The sequence below is a fragment of the Callithrix jacchus genome, chromosome 7 (genome assembly GCF_049354715.1).
Source record: "Callithrix jacchus isolate 240 chromosome 7, calJac240_pri, whole genome shotgun sequence".
NCBI classification, from domain to species: domain Eukaryota; kingdom Metazoa; phylum Chordata; class Mammalia; order Primates; family Cebidae; genus Callithrix; species Callithrix jacchus.
Window position 1 is genome coordinate 47,380,595 of NC_133508.1, and position 11,345 is coordinate 47,391,939.

Sequence of the window (11,345 nt, forward strand, 5' to 3'; positions counted from 1 at the left end):
GTGCCACCACAGCCAAGCTAAATTTCTTGTATTTTTAGTAAAGACAGAGTTTCGCTACGTTAGCCAGGCTAGTCTCAATGATCTGCCTGCCTTGGCCTCTCAAAGTGCTGGGATTACAGGCATGAGCCACCGCACCCTTTTTTTTATGGTTTAAAACAAAGACGATAACAGCCCTTTCCCCAAACAAACCCTCTCCTTGCCTATGGACTAGACTGTCTTTGTAGGACTAACAGAGTGGCCAAAAGATCAGGAATGATGGTTTAGGGTCATGCAGCTGGAGACTGCAAGATTCTGACCCTCCCCAAACTGCTCCTGGGGATAATATCACTATGGTAAAACCTAAACCAATGCTTGAGATGTTTTGCAGACTCTGCCCTTGACAGACAAGCTGGCACCACCCAGATCAATTAACTGGCTCATCTGATCCTGTGGCCCCCACCCAGGAACTGATGACAGCTTTGAATCCCTATGATTTCATCTCTGACCTGACCAATGAGCACTGGACTCACTGTGCCCACCCCCACAAAGTTATTCTTAAAGGCTCTGATCCCCAGCAGGGTGCTGTGGCTCATGTCTATAATCCCATCACTTTGGGAGGCTAAGGTGGGAGGAGCACTTGAGGTCAGCCCGGCCAACATGATAAAACCCCATCTCTATTGAAAACATAAAAATTAGACTGGGCATAGGGGCTCACACCTGTAATCCCAGCACTTTGGGAGGCCAAGGTGGGCGGATCAGGAGGTCAGGAGATGGAGACCATCCTGGCCAACGTGGTGAAACCCCGTTGTCTCTACTTAAAATACAAAAATTAGCTGGACATGGTGGCATGTACCCATAGTCCCAGCTACTAGGGAGGCTGAGGCTGGAGAATCTCTTGAACCCAGGAGGCAGAGGTTGCAGTAAACTGAGATGGAGCCACTGCACTCCAGCCTGGCAACAGAGCGAGACTCCATCTCAAAAAAAAAAAACTCAAAAACCTCTGATCCCCAAATGCCCAGAGAGATTGATAAAAGTAGCAACTATAAACTCCAGTCTCCCACACAGCTGGCTCTGTGTAAATTACTCTTTTTCTATTGCAGTTCCCCATCTTGATAAATCAGCTCTGTCTAGGCAACCAGCAAGGTGAATCTGTTTGGCAGTTACACTGCTGCAGAGATAAAACCAATTCACTGAGACTGCAGTATTGCAGTAGAGAAAGAGTTTTATTGATTTGGATCTAGCCAAGCCCAAGGACTGGAGTTATTACTCAAATTAGCCTCCTCAAGAACTCAGAGGCTAGAGTGTTGTATGAGTCCATTTTCACACAGCTGATAAAGACATACCCAAGACTGGGCAATTTACAAAAGAAAGCAATTTAATGGACTTACAGTTCCACCTGGCTGGGGAGGCCTCACAATCATGGTGGAAGGTGAAAGGCACCTTCCACATGGTGGCAGACAAGAGAAGAGAGCTTGGGCAGGGAAACTCCCCTTTTAAAAACCATCAGACCTATGGTCAAAGGTATTACATTAAAAAAAAAAAAAACCATCAGATCTTGTAAGATATATTCACTATCATGAGAACAGCATGGGACAGACTTGCCCCCATGATTTAGTTACCTCCCACTGGGTCCCTCCCACAGCACATGGGAATTCAAGACGAGATTTGTGTGGGGACACAGTCAAGCCACATCAAGCGTTTATGGTTTATTCTTGAGACAGGGTCTTGCTGTCACCCAGGCTGAAGTGCAGTGACACGGTCATGGCTCACTGCAGCCTAGACCTCCAAGGCTCAAGTGATCTGCCCCTCTCAGTCCTAGGACCACAGGCATATACCACTATGCCCAGTTAATTTTTGTTTGTTTGGTTGGTTTGGATTTTTTTTTTTTTTTTGAGACGGAGTTTCGCTCTTGTTACCCAGGCTGGAGTGCAATGGTGAGATCTGAGCTCACCACAACCTCTGCCTCCTGGGTTCAAGCAATTCTCCTGCCTCAGCATCCTGAGTAGCTGGGACTACAGGCACGCACCACCATGCCCAGCTAATTTTTTTTTATTTTTAGTAGAGACAGGGTTTCACCGTGTTGACCAGGATGGTCTCAATCTCTTGACCTCGTGATCCACCTGCCTTGGCCTCCCAAAGTGCTGGGATTACAGGTGTGAGCCACCATGCCCGGCCATGGTTTTTTTTTTTTTTTTGAAATGGAGTCTCACTCTCTTGTCCAGGCTGGAGTACGGTGGCACAATCTCAGGTCACTGCAACCTCTGCCTCCCAAGTTCAAGCAATTCTTCTGTCTCAGAACTCCCGAGTAGCTGGGACTACAGTTGCCCGCCACCATACCCAGCTAATTTGTTTTGTATGTTTAGTAGAAATGGGGTTTCATCATGTTGGTCAGCCTGGTCTTGAACTCCTGACCTCACAATCCACCCGTCTTGGCCTCCCAAAGTGCTGGGATTACAGGTATAAGCCACCAGCTACTTGAGAGGCTGAGGTAGGAGAATCACTTGAACCCAGGAGGTGGAGGTTACAGTGAGCCAAGATCGCGCCACTGCACTTTAGCCTGGGAGTCAGAGTGAGACTCCAACTTTAAAAAGAAAAATTGAGAACGTGGCTTGTTAAGGGTATAAATGAGTTTGGGTACATGAAGTGCCGGCTGGTGGTCAGTGCTCAAGGAACGTGCTCCTGCCATGTGGCCAGCATGGGCTCTGTGACCTTGGGCAAAGCACTCAACCTTGCCAGCCTGGAGAACACACTAGCACAGGGTTGTCAGGTGGGTGAAATGCATCCACAATCCTTCGCCCACAATTCTGAAATCCAAAAGCTCCGACAGCTAAAGCTTAAATCCCTTGGCAGCAGAGCCCGACCTGGCCCCACGTAATTTAGAGGCCAACTGACACAGTTTCAGGGTGTTTTTATTTATTTTATTTTATTTTTATTTTGAGTTATTTATTTATTTATTTATAATCCTTCCACCCCAGCCTCCCATGTAGCCGGGACTACAGGCACCAGCCACCATGCCTGGCTAATTTTTGTATTTTTTGTAGAGATGGGTTTTAATCACATTGGCCAGGCTGGTCTCAAATTCCTGAGTTCAGGCAATCCACCCACCTCAGCCTCCCAAAGTGCTGGTATTACCGGTGTGAGCCACTGTGCCCGGCCTCCAGGTGTTTTTAAATCTCATGCAGTGTGACGATTCCCAGATATTATGTGCTGGATGACAGAGTGCTGCCCAGGCCCAGGGGTGTCATGTAAGATGCAGTACATGCCGTCTGTCTGTCTGACTTCTCCACTATCATCAGAGCAACTTCGACATGTGAAATACAGTGCGGGTTTTGGATAAGGGATTGTGTTTACAGCATCCTCTGCATAAGGCTGACGGGCTTAATAAATGCTAATTTTTAAATTTTTCTTCCTTCCCACTCTCCTTTTTTTTTCTTTTTGAGACAGAGTCTTGTTCTGTCACTCAGCCTTCAATGAAATGGCATGAACATGGCTCACTGCATCCTTAACCTCTTAGCCTCAAGCCATCCTCTAGCCTCAGCCTCCTGAGAAGCTGGGACCACAGGTACCTGCCACCACATCTGGCTAATTTCTTTGATTTTTTGTAGAGATGGGGGTCTTGTCATGTTGTCCAGGCTGGTCTTGACCTCCTGAGCTCAAGCAATCCTCCCACCTCCGCCTCCCAAAGTGCTGGGATTACAGGTGTAAACCACTGGGCCCAGCGCCTTTTTTAAGGATTATGTATGTTCTTAGCCTCTTTATCTCCAGCCCACCATACAGCATTTCAATGGATGCAAATAGATACCGGTTAGAATCCCGGTACAACCACTGTGTATTCAGCGTTGGCCATAGCAGGCCTCTAAGCCCTTTATACAGCCCATCTCAGCTGCTGCCTGAGACCAAGTAGCTGGATGGTTAATCACATGCCCCCTGCCCTCTGCCTTCTGCCAAGGCATTTCCTCTATTCAAATCTAGACTCTCCGCCTGCTGTTTAAGCTTTCCATGCCATTACGTGGGGATACAGTCACAGGTCTAATTTAAAAGCGTCCTAGCTGGGTGCAGTGGCTCATGCCTGAAATCCCAGCACTTTGGGAGGCTGAGGCAGGAGGATAGCTTGAGCCCTGGAGTTCGAGACTGGCCAACATGGTAAAAGCCCACCTCTACCAAAAGAGTCACAAAAATTAGCTGGCTGTGGTGCTGTGTGCCTGTGGTCCCAGCTACTCAGAGGTCTTGAGGTGGGAGGTTCCTTCAGCCCAGGAGGTCAAGGTGGCAGTGAGCAGTGATCGCACCACTTGCACTCCAGCCTGGGAGACAGAGGAAGACCCTGTCTCAAAACAACAACAATAAACACGGCATCCTAAGAGGACTTATGTGCCTGACACATAAGTGTTAGAATAGTTATTAATCTTCACTCTAAACTATGTACCATAACTAGCCTCACTGTGCAAGTGAGGAAAATGAGGCATGAAGCGATTGTATAAGTTAGCAGTTTGGCAACAGAACCCTATGCTCTACTTAGCCTCTAGGAAGTAGAGACAAAGGGAAGAGTGGGAGGGAGGGAGGAGGTAGGAAAAAGGTCATTGTCTATCCTGGCGGCACCTGCTCAGCCAGCCATTCCCATGACAGTGTCATGTCATCGATTCATACTGAGCAGCTGCCGAATTCCAGGCATGATTCAAAACATATCAGAGACCAGGCACATTGGCTCATGCCTGTAATCCCAGCACTTTGTGAGGCTGAGGCAAGTGGATTACCTGAGGTCAGGAGTTCGAGACCAGCCTGGCCAACATGGTGAAACCCCATCTCTACTAAAATTACAAAAATTAGCCAGGCAAGGTGGCGTGCACCTGTAATCCCAGCTACTTGGGAGGCTGAGGCACAAGAATTGCTTAAACCTGGGAGGCGGAGGTTGCAGTGAGCCAAGATTGCGCCACTGCACTCCAGCTTGGATGAAAGAGCAAAACTCTGTCTCCAGAAAATAAAAATTTAAACATTTTTTTAAAAAACTTAAGCTTTCCACGCCACATTACATGGGGATACAATCACAGGTCTAACTTAAAAGTGTCCTGGCCGGGTACAGTGGCTCATGCCTGGGAGGCCAAGGCAGGAAGATTGCTTGAGCCCTGGAGTTCGAGACCAGCCTGGCCAACATGGCAGAAACCCATCTCTACCAGAAATGATACAAAAAGCTGGCTGTGGTGGCATGCGCCTGTGGTCCAGCTACTCAGGGGTCTTGAGCCCAGGAGGTCTGGGCCAGAAACACAAGTCTGGGCCTCTTAGACTTGAAAAAGGTGCCTCCTTCTAAGAAATGATTGTGAACATTTGTGGGCAGGGACAAGGAGCTCACAGAAAATAGGAAGAACATGTTCCAGCCTTGTGGGCACAGAGACGGACTCTCAATAGGCAGCGGCCTTTCCTGGTCGGAGCTGGAACAACAGGCCTTTCATTAACGAGGCTTGACTTGCACAGTCTCATTAGGCCCATAGCTGGAAGCCTGGCTCTGGCTGAATCAGTTGAGGAGAAATGAGAAGAGGACCGGCGACCTGCTGGCCATTTGTGCTTTGCCCCCAAATTGCAGTACCTGCCCCTGCTGCCTCTGGGCAGACACAGGCCTCCCAGCTCCCACTCACCTTCCTCCTGGGAGGTCCAGCCCCAGCCTTTGGCTCTCTGCTAAACTGAAATGCTCCTTACAATCCCCCTGCAAAAAAATGAAACCCCAGACTTTTGGGAGTGGGTGGATGTTTTTCCAATAGCCCACAGCTTTTGCAGAAAAACAAGGATTAAAGAAGCAATTAGTGGTTTGCCAACAAGCAGTCAGAGGGGAGAGCAACAGAAATCCACAATGGGTCAGCAGGAAGCCGCAGGCCCTTCAAAATTTGGAATGGTTACAAAAAGCCCACACAAGCTTCTCCTCTCCCACCCCACCAAGTCAGAGACCCAGGGACACTTAAATGAATCTGTCTCTGAGTATAACTGTCTGTGCATGTACCCCCCTCTACACCTGGCATATCATACATACATATATACATGCATACATACATATATTTATGTCTGTAATCCACCTTGCTTTTTCACTTTGTAAGTCAATTTATTTCTTTCATTCTCTCTTTCTTCTTTCTGTTTCTATGTTTTTCTCTGTTTCCCTGTTTTTCTTTCTTTCTTTCTTTCTTTTTTTTTTTTTTTTTTGAGACAAAAGTCTTGCTCTATTGCCCAGGCTGGATGGAGTGCAGTGCTGTGATCTCAGCTCACTGCAATATTCACCTCCGGGGTTCAAGCAGTTCTCCTGCCTCAGGCTCCCAAGTAGCTGGGATTACAGATGCCTGCCACCACACCCAGGTAATTTTTGTAGTTTTGGTAGAGACGCAGTTGCACCATGTTGGCCAGGCTGGTCTCAAACTCCTGGCCTCAAGTGATCTTCCCACCTCATCCTCCCAAAGTGCTGGGATTAGAGGCCTGAGCCAACTCATCTGGCCTACTTTATGGTCAACTTTTCTAAAATACATTTTAGTTAACATACAATAAAATGCACCCATTTTAACTGTAACTTTTAACGAGTTTAATTCTCATTGTGTGGGCCAGGCGCAGGGGCTCACGCCCGTAATCCCAGCACTTTGGGAGACGGAGATTGGTGGATCACCAAAGGTTAAGAGTTCGAGACTAGCCTGTCCAACATGATGAAACCCCACCTCTACTAAAAATGCCAAAAAATTAGCTGGATACCTGTAATCCCGGCTACTTGGGAGGCTGAGGCAGGAGAATCGCTTGAACTTGGGAGGCAGAGGTTGCAGTGAGCCGAGATGACGCCATTGCACCACTCCAACCTGTGCAACAAGAGCAAAACTCAGTCTCCGATTCTCATTGCATGTATATGCCTGATCAGGGTATGAAGATATGAAACATTTTTGTCTTCTTCAGCCTCTTTGCAGTCAGTCCGCTCCCATCCCCAGCTCCAGGCATCCACTCTTCTCTTCTCAGTCACTAAAGATTAGTTTTACCCTTTTAAGAATTTCATATAGCTGGGCACAGTGGCAGGTGCCTGTAGTCCCAGCTACTCGGGAGGCTGAGATGGGAGGGTCGCTTGAGCCCAGGAGTTCTGGGCTGTAGTGTGCTATGCCTATCAGGTGTCTGCACTTAGTTTGGCATCAATATGGTGATCTCCCAGGAGTGGAGGACCACCAGGTTGCCGAAGGAGGGGTGAACCAGCCCAGGTCAAAAACGGAGCGGGTCAAAACTCCCGTACTGATCAGTAGTAGGATTGCTCTTGTGAATAGCCACTGCACTCCAGCCTAGGCAACCATTTCTAAAAAAAAAAAAAAAATTCATATAAATGAAATCATATACTTTTTATGTCTGGTTTTTTTTCTTTGTTTTTATTTATTTATTTATTTTTTGAGACAGGGTCTGCTTCTGTCACCCAGGCTGGAGTGCAGTGGTGCAATCATGGTTTACAATAGCCTCGACCTCCCAGGCTCAAGAGATTCTCCCACCTCAGCCTCCAGAGTAGCTGGGATTACAAGCGCACACTACCACACCCGGCTTATTTTTTAAATTTTATGTAGAGTGAGGATCCGTCTATGTTGCCAGGCTGGCCTCAGAATCCTGGGCTCAAGCAATCCTTAGCCTCCCAAAGTGTTAGAATTACAGGCCTGAGCCACCATGCTCGGCCTCACGGCTTAAGCCATCCTCCCATCTCAGCCTCCTACATAACCATGACCACAGGTTTGGGCCATCACACCTGGCTGTAAAAATAACTTTACATGTGCTCGCTTCAGCAGCACATATACTAAAATTGGAACGATACAGAGAAGATTAGCATGGCCCCTGAGCAAGGATGACACGCAAATTCATGAAGTGTTCCATATTTTCATTTAAAAAAAAAATTTTTTTTTAAAGACAGGGTTTCACCATGTTGGTCAGGCTGGTCTTGAACTCCTGACCTCAGGTGATCCACCTGCCTTGGCCTCCATAGTGCTTGGATTACAGGCATGAGCCATCACACCCGGCCACTAAAAAATTTTAAAGTAAATAAAAGTTTTAAAATGTCTAATATATAAAAATAAACAAATAAAAATAATTTTACATTTGATCTTAGCCAAAGGCCAAGAAGGAATGTAAAAATATATATATTTTTTAAGACAGAGTTTCCCTCTTCTTGCCCAGTCTGGAGTGCGATTTCGGCTCTTTGCAACCTCTGCCTCCCGGGTTCAAGTGATTCTCCTGCCTCAGCCTCCAGAGTAGATGGGATCACAGGCATGTGTCACCATGCCTGGCTAATTTTGTATTTTTAGTAGAGAAAAGATTTCTCCACGTTGGTCAGGCTGGTCTTGAACTCCTGACCTCAGGTGATCGGCCTGCCTCAGCCTCCCAAAGTGCTGGGATTACGGGCATGAGCCACCACGCCCGGCCCCAAAAAATAATTTTTAAAAAAGTTTTAAATATTAAAATAGAGATGGGGGCCAGGTACAGTACCTCATGTCTGTAATCTCAACACTTTGGGAGGCCAAGGCAAGGAGATCACTTGAGGTCAGGAATTCAAGACCAGCCTGGCTCGTATGGTGAAACCCTGTCTGTACTAAAAGTACAAAAATTAGCCAGGCATGGTGGTGGGAGCCTGTAGTCTTAGCTACTCGGGAGGCTGAGGCAGGAGAATCACTTGAACCCAGGAGGCAGAGGTTGCAGTGAGCCAAGATCGCGCCACTGCACTCCAGACTGGGTGACGGAGTGACAAAAAAAATTATATTAAAGTTGTTTGCAGCTAGCCAAAACCTTTTTTTTGTATATTGACCTTATTTATTGTGATCTTGCTAAATTCACTAATTAGTTCTAGTAGTTGTTATACAGATTCCTTAGAATTTTCTAGTAAATAGTTACATCACCTGTGACTCTAGACAGTTTCACTTCTTTGTGATCTTTTCATATTTTTTTCTTTTTCTTGCCTTACTGCACGGACTAGGGCCTCTAGTACAACACTGAGTAAGTGGTAAGAGCAAATGTCTCTGCTTCTTGCCAATCTGAGGGGGCAGATGGTCAGTTATTTAATGTTGTGTGTGATGCTACCTGTAGGTTTGGCATAGATGCTTTATATCAGATAGAGGAATTCCCTCCTGTTCCTCGTTTGCTGAGAGCTTTTTTCATGAATAAGTGTTCAGTTTTGTCAAATGCTTTTCTGCGTCAATTGACATGGTCATCTGATTTTTCTCCACTATTCTCTCTCTCTTTCTCTTTCGCTGTTTTATTTTTCTTTATTTTTCTTTTCCTTTTGCCATTGACATAGCCCCAGGAGGTCCTGAGAACATACGTCCCCGTTATTCTCTTAATATGCTGAATTATATGGATTGAATTTCGAATGTTAAACCAACCTCTAATTCCTGGGTATCTCTCATTTCGTCCTGATGTTTTATCCTTTTTCTTTTCTTTTTTTTTTTTTTTTTTTTGAGACGGAGTTTCACTGTTGTTACCCAGCCTGGAGTGCAATGGCGCGACCTCGGCTCACCGCAACCTCCGCCTCCTGGGTTCAGGCAATTCTCCTGCCTCAGCCTCCCAAGTAGCTGGGACTACAGGCACGCACCACCATGCCCAGCTAATTTTTGTATTTTTGGTAGAGACGGGGTTTCATCTTGTTGACCAAGATGGTCTCAATCTCTTGACCTCATGATCCACCTGCCTCAGCCTCCCAAAGTGCTGGGATTATAGGCGTGAGCCACTGCACCCAGCTGTATTATCCTTTTTCTGTATTGCTGGATTTGATTGCCAATATTTCATGGAATCTCTGTTATATACCCAGCACACAGCCATGGCCACTGCCTGAGCTGGTGTCAGAGAAGCTCTAAAGTCTGGCCGGCAGAGGAAGGGGGTCATCCTAGGCAGGGAAAAGAGCAGGTTCAGGCCGGGCATGGTGGCTCATGCCTGTAATCCCAGCACTTTGGGAGGTGGAGGTGGGCAAATTACCTGAGGTCAGGAGTCCAAGCCTGGACAACATGGCAAAACACTGTCTCAATTAAAAATACAAAAATTAACTGGGCGTTGTGGCACATGCCTGTAGTCCCAGCTACTGGGGAGGCTGAGGCAGGAGAATCACTTGAACTCAGGAGGCAGAGATTATAGTGAGCCGAGATCGTGCCACTGTACTCCAGCCTGGGTGACCGAGTGAGACCTCATCTCAAAACAAACAAACAAACAAACAAAAATGAGCCAAACATGGTGGCACACATCTGTAATCCCAGCTATTTGGGAGGCTGAGGCAGGAGAATCAATTGAACGAGGGAGGCAGAGGTTGCAGTGAGCCGAGATCACGCCTCTGCACTCCACCATAGGTGACAGAGTGAGGTCTCCTCTTAAAAGAACAACTGCAAAACCCAGCAGGTTCAAAAGCTCAGGGCATGACAGATCATTGCATCAGCCGCTATGTAGCTGGGTGACCTTGGGCAAATCTATCCTGCTTATCAATAAAAAGGCAAGGAAAGCAACTGGGCTACCAAACATTGTGAGTATCCAATGGGACCTTGGGAAGGTCTTAAAAGCAACAAAACATGAAACGCCTTAGGAACATTTTTTTTTTTTTAATTTTCTTTCTTTCTTTGTTTTTTTTTAAGATGGGGTTTCACCATCATGGCCAGGCTGGTCTTGAATTCCTGACCTCAGGTGATCCACCCACCTCGGCCTCCCAAAGTGCTAGGATTACAGGCGTGAGCCACCGTGCCCGGCCAGGAACATTCTAATAGGAAGACAACTCTGACAAGGAGGTGGGGAGATCTATCGTTGTGGGCACACAGCACTGGACAGACAACACTTGGGAAAAGAAGGCAGGAGGCCAGCTGCTACCTTGGAGTTAAGAGCTTGGGTCCCAGCCTCAAACACCTCTGTGAGCAAGGAGCCAAGACGAAGGGCTATGCTCCAAGAATGGCACCTCCTAGGGCTTCAAATCCTGCCCAGAGATCCAGCGTGGTGGCCCAAGCCTGTAATCCTAGCACTTTAGGAAGCCTAGGCAGGGATATCACTTGAAGTCAGCAGTTCGAGACCAGCCCAGCCAACATGGTGAAACCCCCCCCAACCCCCTTCTCTACTCAAAAAAGATTAGCTAGGTGCGGGGGTGGGCACCTGTAATCCCAGCTACCTGGGAGGCTGAAACAGAATTGCTTGAGCCCAGGAGGTGGAGGTTGCAGTGAGCCGAGATCACATCGCTGCATTCCAGCCTAGGGGATAAAGCAAGACTCCATACTAAAAAATATATAAAAAATAAAAAAATTATTTATTTTTACTTTTTTTTTTTTTTTTTTTTGAGACAGGGTCTCACTCTGCCACCCAGGCTGGAGAGCAGTGGCACAATCTTGGCTCACTGCAACCTCTGCCTTCTGAATTCAAGTGATTCT

At 47.0% G+C, this 11,345-nt stretch overlaps 1 non-coding gene across 1 annotated transcript; it reads left to right on the forward strand.

The window, feature by feature from the left end:
• Positions 1 to 7,735: 7,735 nt before the first annotated feature.
• On the forward strand, positions 7,736 to 7,842 carry LOC118143329 (U6 spliceosomal RNA). The gene has a single exon (XR_004727556.1). It is a non-coding gene; the product is annotated as a U6 spliceosomal RNA (small nuclear RNA).
• Positions 7,843 to 11,345: the final 3,503 nt, after the last annotated feature.